Here is a 23201-nt window from a genome sequence, read left to right on the forward strand (position 1 = left end):
CAATATGTTAATTAATGAAAACCAGTTACAAAACAGAACACATAGGATTGGTTCAAGATGGCAGAGTAGAAGGACGTGTGCTCACTCCCTCTTGCAAGAGCACCAGAATCACAACTAAATGCTGAACAATCATCAACAGGAGGACACTGGAACTCACCAAAAAGCTTACCCCACATCCAAAGACAAAGGAGAAGCTACAATGAGATAGTACGAGGAGCACAATCACAATAAAATCAAATCCCATAACCACTGGGTGGGCGACTCACAAACTGGAGAACAATTATACCACAGAAGTCCACCCACAGGAGTGAAGGTTCTGAGCCCCACATCAGGCTTCCCAACCTGGGGGTTCTGCAATGGGACAAGGAATTCCCAGATAATCAGACTTTGAAGGCTAGAAGGATTTGGTTGCAGGACTTTGACAGGTCTGGGGGAAACAGAGATTCCACTCTTGGAGCGCACACACAAAGTAATGTGTGCATCAGGACCCAGGGGGAAGGAGCAGGGACCCCATAGGAGACTGAACCAGACTTACCTGCTAGTGTTGGAGGGTCTCCTGCAGATGTGGGGGGCAGCTGTGGCTCACCGTGGGGACAAGGACACTGGCAATAGATGTTCAGGGAAGTACTCCTTGGTGTGAGCCCTCCTGGAGTGCACCATTAGCCCCACCAAAGAGCCTCTAGGCTTCAGTGCTGGGTCACCTCAGACCAAACAACCAACAAGGAGGGAACTTAGCCCCACCCATCATCAGACAAGCAGATTAAAGTTTTACTGAGCTCTGCCCACCAGAGCAACACCCAGCCCTGCCCATCACCAGCCCTTCCCACAAGCCTCTTAGATAGCCTCATCCACCACAGGGCAGACAGCAGCCTGTGGAACGAAAACGACATTCACAGAAAGATAGACAAAATGAAAAGGCAGAGGACTATGTACCAGATGAAGGAACAAGATAACCCCTCCCCAAAAAAACTAAATGAAGTGGAGATAGGCAACCTTCCAGAAAAAGAACTCAGAATAATGATAGTGAAGATCATCCAGGACCTTGGAAAAAGAATGGTGGCAAAGATCAAGAAGATGCAAGAAATGTTTAACAAAGACCTAGAAGAATTAAAAAACAAGCACCTAGAAGAATTAAAGAACAAACAAACAGAGATGAACAATACAATAACTGAAATGAAAAATACACTAGAAGGAATCTATAGCAGAATAACTGAGGCAGAAGAACGGATAAGTGACCTGGAAGACAGAACGGTGCAATTCACTGTCATGGAACAGAATAAAGAAAAAAGAATGAAAAGAAATGAAGACAGCCTAAAACACCTCTGGGACAACATTAAATGCACCAACATTCATATTATAGGGGTCCCAGAAGGAGAAGAAAGAGAGAAAGGACCCGAGAAAATATTTGAAGAGATTATAGTCGAAAACTTCCCTAACAAGGGAAAGGAAATAGCCACCCAAGTGCAGTAAGTGCAGAAGTCCCAGGCAGGATAAATCCAAGGAGAAACACACCAAGACACATAGTGGTCAAATTGACAAAAATTAAAGACGAAGAAAAATTGTTAAAAGCAACAAGAGAAGAATGACAAATAACATATAAGGGAACTCCTATAAGGTTAACAGCTAATTTCTCAGCAGAAACTCTACAAACCAGAAGAGAGTGGCATGTTATATTTAAAGTGATGAAAGGGAAGAACCTACAGCCAAGATTACTCTGCAGGGCAAGGATCTTATTCAGATTCGACGGAGACATCAAAAGCTTTACAGACAAGCAAAAGCTAAGAGAATTCAGCACTACCAAACCAGCTCTACAACAAATGCTAAAGGAACTTCTCTAGGGAGGAAACACAAGAGAAGAAAAGGACCTACAAAAACAAACCCAAAACAATCAAGAAAATGGTAATAGGAACATACATATTGATAATTACCTTAAATGTGATTGGATTAAATGTGCCAATCAAAAGACACAGGCTCGCAGAATGGATACAAAAACAAGACCTGTATATATGCTATCTACAAGAGACCCACTTCGGACCTAGGGACACATACAGACTGAAAATGAGGGGATGGAAAAAGATATTCCATGGAAATGGAAATCAAAAGAAAGCTGGAGTAGCAATACCCATATCAGATAAAATAAACTTTAAAGTAAAGAATGTTACAAGAGACAAGGAAGGACACTACATAATGATCAAGGGATCAATCCAAGAAGAAGATTTAGCAATTGTAAATATATATGTACCCAACATAGGAACACCTCAATACATAAGGCAAATGCTAACACCTATAAAAGAGGAAATCGACAATAACACAATAGTAGTGAGGGACTTTAACATCTCACTTACACCAATGGACAGATCATCCAGACAGAAAATAAATAAGGAAACACAAGCTTTAAATGACACAATAGACCAGATAGATTTAATTGATATTTATAGGACATTCCATCCAAAAACAGCAGATTACACTTTCTTCTCAAGCGCACACAAAGCATTCTCCAGGATAGATCACATCTTGGGTTGCAAATCAATACTTGGTAAATGGAAGAAAATTGAAATCATATCAAGTATCTTTTCTGACCACCATGCTATGAGATTAGAAATCAATACAGGGAATAAAATGTAAAAAACACAAACACATGGAGGCTAAACAGTATGTTACTAAATAACCAAGAGATCACTGAAGAAATCAAAGAGGAAATCAAAAAATAACTAGAGACAAATGACAACAAAAACACGACAATCCAAAACCTATGGGATGCAGCAAAAGCAGTTCTAAGAGGGAAGTTTATAGCAATACAATCCTACCTCAAGAAACAAGAAAAATCTCAAATAAACAATCTAACCTTACACCTAAAGGAACTAGAGAAAGAAGAACAAACAAAACCCAAAGTTACTAGAAGGAAAGAAATTATAAAGATTAGAGCAGAATAAATAAAATAGAATCAAAGAAAACAATAGCAAAGATCATTAAAACTAAAAGCTGGTTCTCTGAGAAGATAAACAAAATTGATAAACCTTTAGCCAGACTGATCAAGAAAAAGAGGGCGAACACTCAAATCAATAAAATTAGAAATGAAAAGTGAGAAGTTACAGCGGACATGGCAGATATACAAAGCATCATAAGAGACTACTACAAACAACTCTATGCCAATAAAATGGACAACCTGGAAGAAATGGACAAATACTTAGAAAGGTATAACCTTCCAAGACTGAATCAGTAAGAAATAAAAACTATGAACAGACCAATCACAAGTCATGAAATTGAAATGTGATTAAAAATCTTCCAGCAAACAGAAGTCCAGGCCCAGATGGCTTCACAGGTGAATTCTGTCAAACCTTTAGAGAAGAGCCAACACCCATCCTTCTCAAACTCTTCCAAAAAATTTCAGAGGAAAGCACACTCCCAAACTCATTCTACAAGGCCACCATCACCCTGATACCAAAACCAGACAAAGATACTACAAATAAAATTAGAGACCAATATCACTGATAAATATAGATGCAAAAACCCTCAACAAATACTAGCAAACAGAATCCAACAACACATTAAAAGGATCATACACCATGATCAAGTGGGATTTATCCCAGGGATGCAAGGATTCTTCAATATACACAAATCAATCAATGTGATACACCATATTAACAAACTGAAAAATAAAAACCGTATGATCACTTCAATAGATGCAGAAAAAGCTTTTGACAAAATTCAACATCGATTTCTGATAAAAAGTCTCCAGAAAGTGGGCATAGAGGGAAGCTGCTCAACATAATAAAGGCTATCTACGAAAAACCCACAGCCAACATCATCCTCAATGGTGAAAAACTGAATGCATTTCCTCTAAGATCAGGAACAAGAAAAGGATGTCCACTCTCGCCACTATTATTGAACATAGTTTTGGAAGAGCTAGCCATGGCAGTCAGAGAAGAAAAAGAAATAAAAGGAATACAAATTGGAAAAGAAGAAGTAAAAGTGCCTCTGTTTGCAGATGACATGATACTATACATAGATAATCCTAAAGATGCCACCAGAAAACTACTAGTGCTAATCAAAGAATTTGGTAAATTTTCAGGATACAAAATCAATGCACAGAAATCTCCTACATTCCTATACACTAACAATGAAGGAGCAGAAAGAGAAATTAAGGCAACAATCCCATTCACCATTTCAAGAAAAAGAATAAAATACATAGGAATAAACCTACCTAAGGAGGTAAAAGACCTGTACTCAGAAAACTAAAAGACACTGATGAAAGAAATCAAAGAAGACACAAACAGATGGAGAGATATACCATGTTCTTGGATGGGAAGAATCAATATTGTGAAAATGACTCTAGTACCCAAAGCAATCTACAGATTCAATGCAATCCTTATCAAATAACCAATGGCAGTTTTTACTGAACTAGAACAAAAAATCTTAAAATTTGTATGGAGACACAAAAGATCCTGAATTGCCAAAGAAATCTTGAGGGAAAAGAATGGAGCTGGAGGAATCAGACTCCCTGAGTTCAGACTATACTACAAAGCTACAGTAATCAAGACAATATGGTACTGGCACAAAAACAGAAATATAGATAAATGGAACAGGATAGAAAGCTCAGAGATAAACCCACGCACCTATGGTCAACTAATCTATGACAAAGGAAGCAAGGATATACAATGGAGAAAAGACAGTCTCTTCAATAAATGGTGCTGGGCGAACTGGACAGCTACATGTAAAAGAATGAAATTAGAACACTCCCTAACACTATACACAAAAATAAACTCAAAATGGATTAAAACCCTAAATGTAAGAAAGGACACTATAAAACTCTTAGAGGAAAAGATAGGAAGAACACTCTTAGACATAAATCACAGCAAGATCTTTCTTCACCCACCTCCTAGAGTAATGGAAATAAAAACAAAAATAAACAAATGAGACTTAATGAAACTTAAAAGTTTTGCACAGCAAAGGAAACTATAAACAAAATGAAAAGACATCCCTCAGAATTGGAGAAAATATCTGCAAAAAATTAACAGAGGATTAATTTTCAAACTATATAAACAGCTCGTGCAGCTCAATATTAAAAAAAAAAAACAACAACCCAATTAAAAACTGGGCAGAATACCTAAACAGACATTTCTCCAAAGAAGACATACAGATGGCCAAGAGACACATGAAAAGCTGTTCAACATCATTAATTATTAAAGAAATGCAAATCAAAACTACAATGAGGTATCACCTCACACTGGTTAGAATGGGCATCTTCAGAAAATCTACAAACAACAAATTCTGGAGAGGGTGTGGAGAACCCTTTTGCACTGTTGGTGGGAATGTAAATTGATACAGCCCCTATGGAAAACAGCCTGGAGGTTCCTTAAAAATCTAAAAATAGAGCTACCATATGACCCAGCAATCTCACTACTGGGCATATACCCAGAGAAAAACATAATTCAAAAAGACACATGCACCCCAATGTTCATTGCAGCACTATTTACAATAGCCAGGTCATGGAAGCAACCTAAATGCCCATGGACAGACGAATGGATAAAGAAGATGTGGTACATACATACAATGGAATATTACTCAGCCATTAAAAGAAACAAAATTGGGTCATTTATAGAGACGCGGTTGGACCTAGAGACTGTCATACAGAGTAAGTAAGTCAGAAAGAGAAAAGCAAATATCCTATATTAACACATGTATGTGGAATTTAGGTAAATGGTATGGATGAAGCAGTTTGCAACACAGAAATAGAGACACAGATGTAGAGAACAACCTTAATGACACCAAGGGGAGAAACCGGGGGCAAGGGATGGTGGTGGGGTGAATTGCGAGGTTGGGATTGACAAATATACACTAATAGATAACTGATAAGAACCTGCTATATAAAAAATAATAAAATTAAAAAATCAACTATCAGAAAAAAAACAAAAAATTTAAAAAAGATAAACAAAGAGAGAAGCCAATATGTGGTCTTAATTGGATCTTCATCTGAGACATAATCAGGGAGATTTGAATGTTGTCTGAATTCTACATTATAATCCCTATATTAAGGGATGGTTGTTAATATTCTTTGGTTGTGATGTGGTTTTCTGGTTAGGTGTTTTTCAATGTCTTTATCTTTTAGAGATATATATGAAAATATTTATGGATGATAAGATATAATGTCTGAACTTGTTTCAAAATATGATCAGAGGACTAGAGGGATGGGTGGAAGAATTGAGATTTGCCAGTAGTTCTTTTTTGGAGCTCAGTGAGGGTTCCATAGGAATTCACTATGCTAGTCTCTGCTTTTTTGTATATATTTGGAAGTTTTCATAACAAAGAAAAGTGTTTTTAATGAATGGAAAGGACCCAAAGATGAAGAAGAGTCTAAGCTCTTTGCCAAAGTCTTACTGTCATTTCCAAGAAAGCCTGTTTACTGAAAGTAACACTTTCTATATAAATTTCCCCAAGTAATTATCTTGACAGAATACTTCCGGTTGACACATCTTCTTTCCAAATGTTGTTGAGAATTTCTGAAACACAGGACAAGTGCTCCTTCCACAGGGTTACAATAAGAAGTTTAATTCACAGAAAATACTGTATAAACTCATATGAAACATTAAATCGATGTTTGACCTGTGTATTGTATTTGTTGCTGCTTGTGCAGTCTGAGCCTTTATAAACTTATTCACCCTAATTTCTATAATCTTAGCAGGGAGAGACCTTTCTCATCCTGACACCAAAGACAGAAACCATAACGACAGATTAGTTACACAAAGATGTAAAATTTAGAAGACTGGAACCAGTGTCTTTTCATAATGAAAGGCATTTGCCAGCCATGACAGCAAAACAGATTAATATTCTTAGTATTGGGAAAAAAAAAAAAAAAAAAACCTCTTCCCAAGTCAGTCTGTGAGGTGAAAAATAAAACTACCACTTCTATTTTAAAAATCAGCTAAAATTTTGGACAGATGATTCCCGGAAGTAAAGGAACTAATGTACGACTGCCAGGTACAATACAGGATACCCAATTAAATTTGAATTTCAGATAAATAACAAATAATTTGGGCCATAATTATGCTAAAACATTATTTGTTGTTTATCTAAACTCCAATTTATGCAATTTACAATTTAGGCAATCCTACATTAGTATTTTCATTTGCCAACTCTGGCAACTCTAACTAATGGCCAATGAATTTGAGAAAATGATTAGCTTCAGCTCTAATTATCAAGGGAGAGCAAGTACAGCAAGAAGAGCAGAGGCCCCACCAGGCAGGAGTGGAAGAAAAACACTGTACCTGCACCCACCTGGCCCATCTGGAGCTCAGGGGAGGAGGCGTGACCTCAGGGCCTCACAAGGGCAGGAGGGAGGTGGCCAGCACGGAGGCAATGGGTGTCACAAGTTTAGTTGAACAGCCCTGAGCATGGTCTTCAGGGGAAAGGAAAAATATGATCAGCAGCTTGGAGCAGAGGACCCCGTGCAGAAGCAACACTTTTATTATTTGCTCTTAAAACTTTGTTGTGATCTATCCAAATGCATTTTTATCTTTTATGGAAAATTTTATGATATACTATGTAATACATACAAAAAGGAATTTAAATATCCATGTACTCACCTTCCACTTTAAAAACATAAAACATTACCAACCAATGTTTCTCTCCCTCCTGCCCTCACAGCCTAGGTAACTACTATAACCTGAGCTTAAGAATCATCATTGCCTTTAATTTTCACATCTTTTACATATGTTTGCACCCCTAAATAAAATACATAGTATAGTTTTCACATGCTTTCAACTTTCATGTAAATAGCAGCATAACGTATGTATTCTACAATTTGCCTTTTTTCACCCCACATTTTGATTTTGAAATTGATCCATAATAATGAGTGATGCTTTATATTAGTCAGTTTCAGCACTGTGTAATATTCCATTATTTGGATACACCAAAATTTCCATTTCTAGTCCCTGTTGATGGACAGCTGGTTTACAGTTTTTGCTACTACCAAAAATTACTGCTGTGAACATCCTTAAACATGTCTCTTAGTATACATTTCAGCGCACTTCTCTAGGGTATATGCCAGAGTGGAATTACAAGCTCAAAGAGTGTGTACAGCTTCATCTGTAATTCTACAAAGTGATTGTACTAATTTATATTCCCGCCAGCATCAATAAATACATTTTTTACAGTTAAAAAAAAAACATCACCACATAGATTCATCCTGATGTTGTATTTTACACACACACACACACACACACACACAGACACACACACACACAAAAGATGACTGAAAGGATGCCATTATCTTGAGTGTTAGGATAATGAGTAATATTTATTTTTCTGCATTTCCAAATTTTGTATAATAAATATATACAACTTGCATAATCAGTAAAAAGGGATTAAAATAAGTGATATTCTGTTTGTTTTCAATTTCCTTCACTGCTATGTGGAGTAATTTGCTGAAGTTACTTAAGAATTTGGTGTAGTTTGCAAATTTTGAACATATTTCATCATCTTAGTGAGTCCACAAGTACCATTTACTTGATGAAAATGAGTAACAGTCAGGTAAAGAAGTTGGGACATGTGATTAGAAAATTATGTGAACATGTATATAATATGAGATGTTATTTTTTTCAGGTAGTTTATGAATCCACTGGATAACCTAGACTATATCAACAACAATAGAGGGATAATTATTCCAAACAAATATGCATTCCTTTTTATGTAGTCCTTTCTGTGTTTCTCACTATATACAGTTTTTTCATTAAAAATTATTTTCGAATTAAATATTTTATTAAATTCTAATGCTCATTTCTCAAGTAAGATCTAAAATTTTAGCCCCCCACATTGGTAGAGATGGGTATTTAATTGAATTCAAGAACACATATTAGAATTTTGATTTCACAGTAGCAGAACTCTTCTCTGTCTTGTTTATAGTTGCACTCCAGTACCTGAAGTAGCATCAATCACATAGTAAGTATTCAGTGAATATTTGTGGAATTAATTTATTAGTGAAAATCACTGTCTACAATGAACCAGGCACTGAACACACAAAGAGGAACAAGTCAGGGCCCAAGCCTTCAGGAACTCACTCTGGGGAAGAACAAAACTGGAATACATAATTAAACAAATTAAAATATGGTCCAAACTTCCATGAAAACAAAGTGTTAAAAAAAATTTTAAACTGTGTTTATAAGGCGATAATTATAAATGTATGCATCACATTTTTTCAATCATTTATAAAGATAATACTGAAAAATTTTAGTGTACTGAAATGTTATTTAATTAAACTTGAAAATTCCTTTTACTACTGCTATCAGTACATTTTATTGATTATATTATTAGTATTGTAATTAAGTATGTTAAATTATTGATCTGGATTAAACAGAATTTGTGAATAAATTCGGATAATTTCATATACAGATAAAAGCATGAAAGAAAATGTTACCCAGGGGCTAAAACTCTGAGAATTAAAAAAAAAAAAAAAAAAAACTTTAGGACATCCAAAGATACATTTATAAGTCTTGAAACTTCAATGGTATAAAATGATTTTTTTGTTCTTCCAAATTTCTTTGTGGAAAATGACTTTTACCTTTTTATTTATTTATTTATTTATTTATTTATTTATTTATTATTGGAGTATAGTTGATTGACAATGTTTTGTTAGTTTCTGCAGTACAGCAAAGTGAATCAGTTATACATATATCCACTCTTTTTTAGATTCTTTTCCCATATAGGTCACTGCAGAGTATTGAAAAGAGTTCCCTGTGCTATACAGTAGGTCCTTATTAGTTATCTATTTTATATATAGTAGTGTGTATCTGGCAATTCCAGTCTCCCCATTTACCCCCCGCCCCTTTCACCTCATGTAACCATAAATTTGTTTTCTACATCTGTGACTCTGTCTAAAGATGTTTTTATTTTATTTTATTTTATTTTATTTTTTTAACATCTTTATTGGGGTATTATTGCTTTACAATGGTGTGTTAGCTTCTGCTTTATAACAAAGTGAATCAGCCATACATATACATATATCCCCATATCTCCTCCCTCTTGTGTCCCCCTCCCACCCTCCATATCCCACCCCTCTAGGTGGTCACAAAGCACTGAACTGATCTCCCTGTGCTATGTGGCTGCTTCCCACTAGCTATCTATTTTACATTTGGTAGTGTATATATACCAATGCCACTCTCTCACTTCGTCCCAGCTTACCCTTCCCCCTCCCCATGTCATACAGAGTGAAGTAAGTCAGAAAGAGAAAAACAAATACTGTATGCTAACACATATATATGGAATCTAAAAAAACAACAAAAAACAAAATCAAATGGTTCTGAAGAATCTAGGAGCGGGACAGGAATAAAGACACAGATGTAGAGAATGGACTTGAGGACTTTTACCTTTTAAGTGAAGAAGTCACTAATGGTAAAAGAAATTGGCTCAAGTATTGTGCAGATGTTGGACGTGTGTGTGTAAATGTATGAAAACTTCTATTTGGGCTTCTATGTTGAACCACACAGGGCAAATAGGTTATTTTTCTTTTAAATTCCATTCTCTCTTTTTCTATAAGAAAGCTGTTTCTGTCATTGCATAATCACTCTGACCATCTTACAACAATAGATGAAACTAGAGTGAAGTCAGCTAAGACAGTTTTCCCCACGAAAGTGCCCTATAGCTTGAAAGGAAGAAGCAGATAGAGGCCTCATTCTCTTGTCTACAAACCATATAGACACAGTTGGCACAAAATAACAATAATGTCGGCATCTCTGAAAAACACATATATTATTTTAAGAAAACTTAATTTTAAGAGAACTCTTGAATACACACTTTTGTGTTAATTTAGATGTAGGATGTAAGAATTAGCATACCTGTCAGCACCACAGATTCACAATTAAGCATGTTTAAGAATTTGCTGACTAACAATATTAAATGCCTAGAAAACATCTTAACGTTACATATTTGAAAAAACTTTCCTTCTATCAAACCTTGAGTAACTATAAGCTTTTCATCTCAATAAAACTTTAAGGAATTTCTTTAATTTACTCATATCAGCTGATAGAAAATTAGCAGCATATCTGGTTTCTGACCTCTTTCATTTGCTGCTCTTTACTATTGGAGAAATTTGATGGATGTCAGAGAGGAAAATTAGGTTCTTTGGCTAAGAGCTCTATTCCAACAAGTGTAATGCACTCCTGACATTTACAAAGACACCACAGAATTCTCTCTATACAGCTCCTTACACAGCCCTGTCAGTCATGCAAATGTAATAGAAGCCAAATAGATTAAACTTTGAAATAATAAAAGTATTGAAAGTAAAGTGTCCATATTGGCTTTTTACACACAAGAGTGAGAAATTACTAGAAACTTTGCAAAATATCATATTTGAGTCTTTCCTTCCAGCCTTAAAAGGAGACTTTTAAAGAGCTTTTAAAACACATCCACCCCAATATTCTCACTTTAATCAGCAGAAGCCACCTAAAGGAAGAATGGTCTGTTTAGCAGTCAGCTTTACTGTGTCATTAGGAATTGCTGTGCTAAAAAACATTTTCAATAATTGCTGCTACATTTTAAGAATTTGCACATCGTTAAATTTAAAGAATTAATATAGCTACCACTCCCAAAGAATATATAAATGTTCAGCTTTTCTAACTAAATTCTAGAGTATTACCTAGCATAGTTTCTTATTGAATGAACTGTCCTTTTGTACTGAATCAGACACTTTAGTAAGCTAATGTTTGTGGAACCAATGGAAACACAGATACAGCTGGCTTTAACCATTTCTTGTTAGATAATGTGAGGATCTAGAAAATTACTTAAAAATTAAGGAAAGTAACCATCTCTAATTTCTGTGAAAAATCTATTTTTAAAGCTCAGAATTGGGGCTTCCCTGGTGGCACAGTGGTTAAGAGTCCGCCTGCCAATGCAGGAGACACGGGTTCGAACCCTCGTCCAGGAGGATCCGACATGCCGTGGAGCAGCTAAGCCCGTGTGCCACAACTACTGAGCCTATACTCTAGAGCCTATGAGCCACAACTGCTGAAGTCCGCGCCTGGAGCCCATGCTACGAGACGGGAGAGGCTACCACAGTGAGAGGCTCGCACATCACAGCAAAGAGTTGCCCCCACTCACCGCAACTGGAGAAAGCAACCCCGCACACAGCAATGAAGACTCAATGCAGCTAAAAATAAATAAAATTAAATTAAAAAAAAAACCCCTCAGAATTAACTTTCAGCTTAATATTTTGGAATGAGTGTATGCCTCCACCCCTAACGTACCATTGAATTGATCCAAAACATACCAAAAGAAATATATGAAATCATAGAGGGCCAGGAAGAAAAAAAACAGTAAGCCAGAAAGTTGATGACTTTCTAAAAGATAGAAAGCAGATGGGGAAAATTCGAGTCAACGTGGAAGTATATGATATTATGCAGTATAATGAGAAAGTTATCATTTCCACCACAGATGCATAAAATACTATCTAGGTACAATATACTTTAAAACAAATATAAAAATGTATATAACCAAGGGTGTAAATGAAAACAAAAAATCCTCAGGGAACCAAAAATGAAGAGGACACTCAAATGTAGACTGGTGAGGAGGTGGTAAAGCTAAAATAATCCAAGGAGAAAAGGACCCTGCATGAAACAGGGGATCTTGAAGGATTCTGCTTATCTGGTGGAAAAAGAGTCTGTCATAGGTAGCCAGAACACCAAGTTTATCCCAGGCTTGGTTGTAGGGCTCAAATTTATTCCATCTGCATGGTGAGGTAATTTTAGGCCAAAAAGTTAACATAGAAAGTAGTCCAAAACGGGGAAATTATAGAGCCACCCTAGAGGCAAAAGTGGAGCAATGCTATAGAGAAGCATCTTCTACTCACATGATGCTGGTCTCTTATGGAAAGTGACATCTGCTGAAGATGAATTTGCCATAAAAGGAAATCATAAACACCAGAAAGAATGAGCCACCATGAGGGAAATCCAGCAGACACAAGTAATGGAATAATTTGTCTCTAAAAATGAAAACTAGTTGAACAATCAAAATTCAACTTTAAAATAAGCTTAGTTAAAAATATTGGAAGCAGTTTAAAAATAAAGTGAAAATAAAATGGTAGAGAGGCAGACACTGGGTAAAATACCTTGGAGAAAATTTAAACAAGTCATGGTCCTGTTTGTGAAGAGGATTTATATATTATCTCTAGCTTTTTTAGAAAATATAAAGTTATATTTTATGTTAGAATATTTATGTTCACTAAAATGTGATAGAGTATCCAATTTTTAAGCTAGTAAAAAATATATAAATAATATATTTATCAATCCAATAAAAGGTAGTAAACAATAAATACAATAAAATAAACTGTTGAAATTATCTCTGGGAAGTGGGACTAGAAATGTGTAGGAAGGTATTTTTATTTTACTACCTTTGCCGTAGTTTCAAACTTCATTACTGTTGTTTCGAGCTGCATGTATTACTTTTTTAGGACATTAAAATTTTAATTAAAAAAAAAAAGCCCTTAGTAACAACAGGAAAGAAATGCATAAGCATTTTGTCATGGCTTTTCTTGGTGAAAGGAATTATGGCTTTTTAAAAAATGTTTTTCTGTGCATTGAATTTATAATCAGAAAATTAAATAAATCCTTTTTCTTGATCAGGCCTGATTGGTCTATGCAGAAATATCACTTCTATTTTTAAGCTATATGGATCTTAGGGCCAGCATCTCTAAATCTCTCATAATGCTCCCTGAGCTGCATTTTCATATCTTATTGTGATTTACACCTCCAAATTTAATTGTCTACTAAATACCCAATATAATTGAATAGATGATTGTAATATTCATTCTTTTCATTGTTTTCTATTATTTTTCCCACTTGATCCCAAAGCTTATAGACAAATGTTATAGTAGTGATACTAACATAAAAACAATTAAACAACTAATACAAAGAGTACTTATTAATTTCACGGCTTTCTTCCAAGGTGTTTTCACATATTAACCTATTTAATCCTCTTGCTAGTACTTTGAAGTCAGTACTATTATTCTCTCCATTAGGGATGGGGAAACTGAGCTAAAGAGAGGCTAAGTAACTCACTTAAGGCAACAAAGCTATTCTGTACTGGATGTAGAGAAGAGCAGGTATATAACTGATGGGTGGCACTTCAGCTCAAGTGGCCTGCCTTCAGAATCCTGCTTATCACTTTATAGCCATGCAGAGAATGGAACTTAATGGAACATGTTTTACCAGTAAGATCATTCATTTTTTACTCCATAGGATACATGATTCTTTTATTGCGTCTTTCAAAAATATCAATACCTAAGTAATTTCATTCGTTTATTCATTTAATTGGAAACCAATTATGTGTAAGTTTTATACCCGTTCTACCACCATAAAATATTTGAGAGTGCTAATTTTGATTCATGCTACTAGGACTCAAATTCACTGTAATTACTTTAGGATTCATTGCAGGATAGTTAAGTAAGCCATAGACTTCATCATGAAAGACTAATAGGAGATCAAAAGAATGCCCAATGACTCTGGGTTTTTTTTTCTTTTTTTCTCTAGTATGCCCTGTGTTATGCCTTTACTATAACAAGTATTTAATACTAGAATACATAGTGCACATGAAATCAATTTTAACTAAAATAGCTCTTGTCAATATGAATGAGAATAATTTAGTTTCTAATTTTCTAATGAAATTTCCACTTAAAAGAATTTTCCCCAACTGAAAGATTTTTACTTAAAGTTCCTTAAAGAGATTTCTATTCCTCATTTATTCTGCAGAAACAAGGAAGAAAGAAAAACATGATGGTGGTGGGATACAAAAACAAAGCAAAAAACCCTCTGTTTTCAATGAAAAATGTGAGTAGAGATTACCCCGAAACACAGACTCTGACGCACATTTCCATCACTGTCAAAGTCCGAAGAAACATGGACCTAAGGGGGGATGCATCAGGGAAAAGTGACAGTTACTTTCTCCTTCTCTTACTTTTAGGAGAATGCAGTTTGCCCCCAAACCCGCTAGCTTATACACCCTGCCCACACACGTGAACAGCGCCCCCCCACTGTCAGCATCCCCACCACAGTGATACATGGTTCTACAATTTGTTACAATTGGTGAACCTATATTGTTACATTACCATCACCCCAAACCCACAGTTCATATTAGGGTTCATTCTTGGTGTTGCACATTCTGTGGGTTATGACAAATATATAATGACATGTATCTACTATTATAGTATCATAGAAAATTGTTTCAGTGCCCTAAAAATCATCTGTGTTCTGCTTATTCATATTTCATGCATATATTTTGAAAGGAAAAGCAGATCGTGGGGTGGGGCGAACAAAGGGAAATGCAGTTAAAAAACATAAATCTCAAGAAGAATAAGCCCCAGCTTGGGGAAAGTGCTTAGACAGTTACTCTTACATAGATTTAATATCGTCTGCATAAATTTTTAAAAAGAAAATCAAAGTGAACTGAAAAAGTATAAAATTAAAAATAATTTGGATAATATGATAGATATTGGAGACAGACAAATGAGATCCAACATGCCCATAATTGGTGATCCTGAAGAAAAGAAGCAGTATAAAAACAATCTCCCCATTCTCTGGGAAAAAATTAATACATAGTGTAACAACAAAAAATTTGGAAATAAAAGAACCTCAAATCAATGGAGTTCACCATATTCAAGCAAAGTTGATGAAGACCGACCAACTTCAGAACATATTCTGCCAAACACAAACAGACAAACAAGAATCATGTGGACATCCATCACAGTAAAAGCAAGTTATATACAAGGATGAAAATTTCAAACATATCTAAAAACCACTGGGCAGCACCATTTAATATGGGAAGTGTCCTCAGCTTTGTTTATAAATATTTACAAATTTCTGAAGGAAAAAATAAGTTTGATTCAACAAAGATAACTTATCTTTCATGTATAAGGCAAATGGAAGAAACAGTCTATCTAAGCACAGAGAAAATACAGCATCTATGACAGTTTCTTTGGTGGAGGGGTACTACTTAACAGTGACCTCCAACAACCTGAGAAATAATTCAAAATAAAGAATACAGAAATGGTGAATTGAGCAATTGGTAAGGACTGAATCCGTTCAAATTTGAAATAAGTCCAAACCAAGACTGTAGGAATTAAGCCAGGATGTAAATACTGTAAATCTCAGTAATGTAAAACTGATAATATAATTAAAATTCAGGTGGTATGTGTAAGGGAGATAATCATAAAGTACATGTGCTAATTTCTTTATCACAACAAGGACTTATAAGAGATTGTGTAATAAACATGCATTTTAAAAATGAGTTGAAACTATTAACATTTTCATAATTGTTGTTCTTAACTCTAAGATAATTTTTCTGGAACTAATCTCTGTTGCAAAGAAATGAATACCCAAAATTTAGTCATTTCTTCAGTTTCATACCAACTCCTTTTTTTTCTGCTTAATCCAAATCTAAAGTTAAATTCAGTACCTTTTTTAAAGAGTAGGGTAAAATCATATCCTTTTAAAAATATCTATCTATGGATCTATCTATCAATCATCGATCATGTTATTTAAATACTTCTTATTTGTAAAAACAAAATTAAATATGTACGGTAAGAAATTGTTCTTACCAAAGTCTTTCTCTTTCTCATTTAGGCATCGGCATTGGATCTCTCCAATGATAGTCTTTAAATTTCATGGTTGTTATTTATGAGTGTTGAGATTTCTTTTTCAAACTTTTATGTTTGAGTTATTTTTAATGAGTATAGCTTATGCTACTGCATTCTAAATAACATGATGTTAAATACATAAATGAATAATTTCATAACCTTCCTCCACTAAAATAATTTAAGAGGTACAAATTTACTTTTCTACTACTGAGTATTTTATTTGTCAGAAAAAATAAAGTATGCAAGCAATATACCTCACATGCTTTTTACAAGATAATTAATTTGTTTTGTCTAAGTTTGGACCAAATATGTAATAATTTTCTAAATGGCAATGTAAATTCTTTTTTATTAAGGAAAGTTACATGGAGAATTAAAAAAAAAACTATTCTGGTACTTCACTAGAAATGTTCAAAGAAGTAATGCACAGTAGTTGATGGGCTTTTTTTTTTTGCTAAGACGTGATAAGTTATGCATTTATATAACCTCATATAAAGCCTTATATAAAAGTTTGCAGATTCATATATTTGAAATCTTTGGACTGCATAGCCATGTTGTTGCTTTAAAAAAAAAATCACTGAAGTATCAAAGATAAAATGACTCTGTATTTCTGTTTGTTATACAAATCTCGTCAGTATTTTTGTATGTATCTGTTTGTTTTGTGAATTTGTGTAGGTTTACACGTGTGTAAAAGAAGGGAGGGTCAAGGGAGAGTGTGCTTAAATGTCTCTTTTTTTTTTATAAAATACAATGCACATAAATTGGTAGTCTTTAAAAACAATAATCAAAAAAAAGATGATAAACCCATGAGGCAAACGAAAATTGTTCAAAACAAGCAATTCAGTATTCAACATATGGCTTATTTTTTTTATAAGACCTTTGAAAAACATTGCCACTTTAGATAAGATTATGAATACCTCATTTTCCGAATTGATTCTGTGTAATTCTACTGTTCTCCCTACTTTTTCCTCTTCTATTTAGTCATTCTGTGAATGTTTCTCAGAGTACATAGTCAGGATGCTGATTATTTAAACATAAGTAGTTTACAATTGGAGAAGCAAGACTATGAATTCCAATTTCCCCCCAAACCCCCAATGTTGACAATATTCCATTAACATAATGGGTTCTATGTGGCTAATCTCAGAGCTCTTAAAAGTTTTGTTCCCAAGTCATCATCTTTTGAAACTTTCCATAAAGTATTATACGTACCTTAACACTGACAAGCTTAACTATTATAAATGGAAACTCCAGAAGCTGTTATCTAGAAGCTACATAAGAGGCAAAATACCAGATAAATTTGGTGAGCTCATGTGACCTCCAGTCTTGCTTTGCTCCCCTAACTAAAACCCTCCCCCAGGAAACTTTTTATAAACATTCCTTTAAATCATCCGTTGGACACTGTAAACCCCACCCCTTTACCCTTTGATGAAAAATATTTAGCAATAACATTTTCCCATTTGCCATTACAGAAAGGGCGTGAAGCCATCTGAAAGTACCAGAATTAGCACTGTCATCCCATCTTGCCCATTAGTTTTACTGCAGCAAAGACTAGTGAAACGCTGAAAAATATACCTGTAGTCTCTTTCCCTGGTTTGATCCTAAGCTCCTCCGAATACAGATTCAATACATTTTCTTTCACAGGAATAAATGTATTTTAAGCATCAGCATCATAGAAACACAGCATAAATAAAGCAGAGACTTCTCCCCCAACCCCAGATTTTACCTGTTATGCTAATACAAAGACATTGAAAGGAAGAAAAGCTGCAGCTTGCCCAGCAATATTCTCATTGCAGCAGACAGCAGAATTTTGTACTTACAGATCTTACCAGGGAAATGTCTCGGGATCTGTACAATTTTTCTGCAGAACTCTGTTTCAAGCTCTCAGCAAGGCATGCTGTGCATCCAGGCAGAACCAAGCCGTATGGAATGTCTATGCAGCTGGGAGATAATGGGACTCTTTTTCCCAGCTGGGACCGCAAGCCTTTTATCCACTGAGTACTGCGTGGCTCTTCTCTGGTCTTAAGCATAAAACACGCTCCTCTCCTGCTGCATTACTGACGGAACCTAGACAATTAGTTCTTGAGGCACATGTGCAAATCTCCCGTTTGGAATATTCAAAAGGAAAATTCTCCGTACATTGAAAAGCCAGTTCTATCTTCATCGTCCTTCACAGAATCAGAGAATGCTGAGAGCAGCTGCCATTCCAGTGGCATGAAAGATTAAATTCACCCTCCCCTTTTTTTGACTAGAGATAGTCACTCCTGTTGGGTCATCAGAAAATCTCTCTTATTGAAAACTGGGTCAGGCTAACTACTTACTAGGTTTCCAACAGGAAAAGAAGTAAATTTTTTTCTTCCTCTTGTTTCACTGCATTGTCATTTGCAAGCAAAGATTAAGCTGGTCAAGTGTCTGCCCTAATTTAGCCTATATTCAAACGTAAGCTTTCTTATAGCTTTCATGCCTATAGCTCCTGCGACTCGTTAGGGTGAAGAGAAAAGGGAAATAAAACCCAAGGATCTTATGCACTGTCACTGAATCCTTTCTAAACCATATTTTTAAAATACGTGCATGAGGCTTCTAAAAGACAGGTAAACACATAAAGAAACTAAAGGCTAAAAGAGTATAGCTGCTCTCTCAGGTTACATATGTATAATCTCCTGAGGCCGAGAGCCACTGTCTATGTGTTTGCAAAACAACTCTGTAAGGAAAAGAATGCTGTTTGTGTTTCACATCCAGCCCTTCAACTAAACTTTTTAATATGTTTGAGTTTTGGTATTGCTTTTGAAGGGAGTAACAGCTTGTTGAATAAAAGCTAAGAAATAGGAAGACCACCTGCATGCAGAGACACCAACAGATACACACATGGCTACAACATGAGAGCAGAAAAATTGCTTGAACTTATTTTCATGTTGTAATAAAAAGAAATTGCACTTTTTACATCTTAAAGTAAATAGATACTGGGAAGATGAAATCCACAAGTCAAATATGGTATCTTTCAGACTCAGTTTTCTTTTATCTGATGAGCCAGAAGGTTTCTATGACTGCATGTTATGACTACATTCTATGGATTTCTATGATTACATTCTTCTGTAAATATGTCAGTCACATACCTCATTTCTACACAGGGTCTAACAAACATTATAGGAGGGTTTAGAGAGGAGATAATGCTTCATAACACTAGGTAAACTCAAAATGGTCTGTACTATTCTTTTAATTCATGGGGAGGCAAATTGGAAGAATTATTTTATAGGGATATTTGTCTTAGTTGAACTGCAAAACTTTTTAAGTTAAAGGCATCTCTCTTTTTTGAAATCAAAATGTTGTTTATTTATAGAAATTCCAACATGCTGAATTTTTCTGAGGATGTATGAGAAAAATAGTCACAATGTAGTAAGTTTTTCCATGAAGAGGAATTCATTTAGTTTAAAGGACACCCCTTGACTCAAATCTCTAATGCTTCTGCCCCATTTTCAAAGACCATGTTCCTTCCTCAGGCCAGGTCCTCCACTGTGTTCTAGTTACTGTGCTGTCTTACATATTCAAACACTGTTCCAGCTACTTGTCCCCCTTTTCAGAATCACCAGTTCTGTCTTTTTTAAAGCACCTTGAATGAATTGTCTATACTCATGGTCTTCAAATCATCCTTTTCCTTTCTCCCTTGAATCCAATTTAATTGGCTTTTTCTCCCCACTGTTCCCTGTCTCACTAGCTGTTCCTGCTCAAAAACTTTTGCTGGTATCTTCTCATCTTCCTAATCTTTAATCACTGGCAGCCTCAAAGTTTTAAATTAAAGTCTGTACACTAAAAACTATAAAGGAGTACTGAGAGAAATCAAATAAGACCTAAATAAGTAAAGAAATAATACCATGTTCATGGACTAGAAAACTATTTTTAAGAGGTCAATTGTCTACAAATAGATCTTTAGATTTGAAATAATTCTAATCAAAATCTCAGCTAGTTTTCTTGTGGCAGTTGTCAAGTGATGATAAAATTTCTATAGAATGAAAATAGCTAAGAAAAGTAAAATCAAAATGATAAAGAACAAAATTGGGGAAATTATACTCTGATTTTACCACTTACTACTACCCTAAAGTGATCAGAGCAGTGTAGTATTGGCAGGATAGTTCAACAGAACATAATAGAGTGTCTAAAAATAGAACCACACTTATATGATCAATTGATTTTAGACAAAGGTGCCAAGATAATTCAATGATGAAAGCATCATATTTCAATAAATGGTGTTTAAACAAATGGATATTTATTTGGGATAAATTAACTTTGACCCACCATACATACACATGCAAAAAAATGATCACAAACCTAAAAGTAAAAGTTGAAATGGATCACAGACCTAAAAGTAAAACTTTAAAACTTCTAAAAGAAAATATACAAGTTATTGGGCTAGGCAAAGATTTCTTAGGACACACACATACATACATATGTATACACAATAACACAAAGCATAGCGAAAAATAGAAATATTGGGCTTTGTCAGAGTGGAAAATGATCTTTTAAATATATCATTAAGGAATTTTTACAACTCAATAACAAGAAGACAACCAACTGAAAAAAATTTTTAAATATATAAATGGACAATTCACCAAAGATATGTGAATAACATTTAAGCACATATAAAAAGGTGCTCAACATCATTATTCATCAGGAAAATGAAAATTAAAACTGCAGTGAAATACCACTGCACACCTATTAGAAAGACTAAAATTAAGAACACTGAAAATACCAAAGCATTTTTGAGGATGTGAGACAACTGGAATTCTTACTCCTGGCTGCTTAGAGTGTAAAGTGTTAAAACTACTTTGAAAAACAATTTGGTAGTTTCTTAAAATACTATTACCAGGAAACTCCACTCCTGTGTATTTTCCCAAAAGAAAAGAAAGCGTATGTCTACACAAAGTTTTGCAGTGAAGATTCAGAGCAGTTTTTTCCTAATAGCCAAAAGTTGGAAACTACACAAATGTCCATCAGAAGATTAAGGGATTAAAAAATTGTGCTACTTTCATAAACATAATATTAGTTAGCACTAAAAAGACAAAAATTACTGATACTCATTACTTAGATTAATCTAGAAAATAATATGCTAACAGAAAGATATTAAAAAAAAGGCATGGCAGTTTTATACTGACAGAAAACAAAAAATGGTTGCTTAAGGCTGAGGTGGGAGAAGATTAATTGCAGCTGGGCATCAGGATATTTTAAAGTGCCAAAAATATTGGTTTTGATTGTGATAGTGGTTACCTGGTATGTACATTTGACAAATGTTTTCATACTCTACAAGTGGGTATATTTTGTTTCATGTAAAGTATATCTTATAAAGTTGGGTTTTAATAAATTAAATGATGATGATGGTAGTAGTAGTTTTTCTTACAGGTTTTGGAAAGATAATTATTGACAAGCCTATCATTCTGACCAAATATTATTGTTTTTGCTATTATTGTTATTACTGATTTTAGTGGACAATGAAAATTGTCCTCTACAATCTCTATGATTGTTAGTCCTTTCAATCCTTTTTGATCTGCCTGTGTCAATTTGGTTCATTTTTATTTTTCTAGGGGACAATGATGATGACGGTGATGATGGTGATATTGAGAGGTAAACTTTTATAGCTCAAAATATGTGCCAGGTAGTGTTTTAAGTATTTTATATTATTTATTTAATCCTCACAATAACCTGATTAGTGTTATTGTTTTCCATGTGTAACAAACAAGGAAACTGAAGCACATAGAGGTTAACTAAATTGTCTAAGAGCATCTAGGCAGTAGATAGTGTAAAGGAGGGATCAAACCCAGGCAGTCTGGCTCAAGAATTCAATATTAATATTGATTTTATTATTCAAATCTTTATATTCCTTTTTACATTTTGTCTACTTGACATGTCAAATTCTGTGAAAAGCATATTAAATTTCTCCCACAAAGATTTTTTAAATCAAGTAATCCTTATTTTTTAAGAAGCTTTTGCACTACATATTCTCCTGCTAGATTGCTTAATAGATAAATGTTATGTGTGTGTGTGTTTGCGTGTGTGTTTGTGTACATATATATCACTATGTATCTTACTATAGTGAGATATATATACTATATATAGTATCTATCTATCTATTCTCTACCTACATATACAGTGAATTGCAGCTTTATGAGTGTATATGTATGTATATATACATATGATTGCATCTTTATGATATTGTAACATCTTTAGGAATCCTTTTAAACTTGTTTACATCTCTTGGACTTGAATTCTATTTGGCATCCCTACTTTCTGGTTTGCATTTTCCTATATACACTTGCACATTAACAAAATTTTTTGCCACTTGGTTTTAGCTGTCTTTCTCATAATCATCATAAGATTGGGCTTTCTTTTTTTTAATTGGGGTATAGTTGCTTTACAATATTGTGTTAGTTTCTGCTGTACAACGAAGCGAATCAGCTATATGTATACATATATCCCCTCCCTCTTGGACCTCCCTCCCTCCCTCCCGCACCCCACCCAACTAGATCACCACAGAGCACCGAGCTGAGCTCCCTGTGCTACACAGCATGTTCCCACTAGCTATCTATTTTACACACGGTAG

The sequence above is a fragment of the Globicephala melas genome, chromosome 11 (assembly GCF_963455315.2).
Source record: "Globicephala melas chromosome 11, mGloMel1.2, whole genome shotgun sequence".
NCBI lineage: Eukaryota > Metazoa > Chordata > Mammalia > Artiodactyla > Delphinidae > Globicephala > Globicephala melas.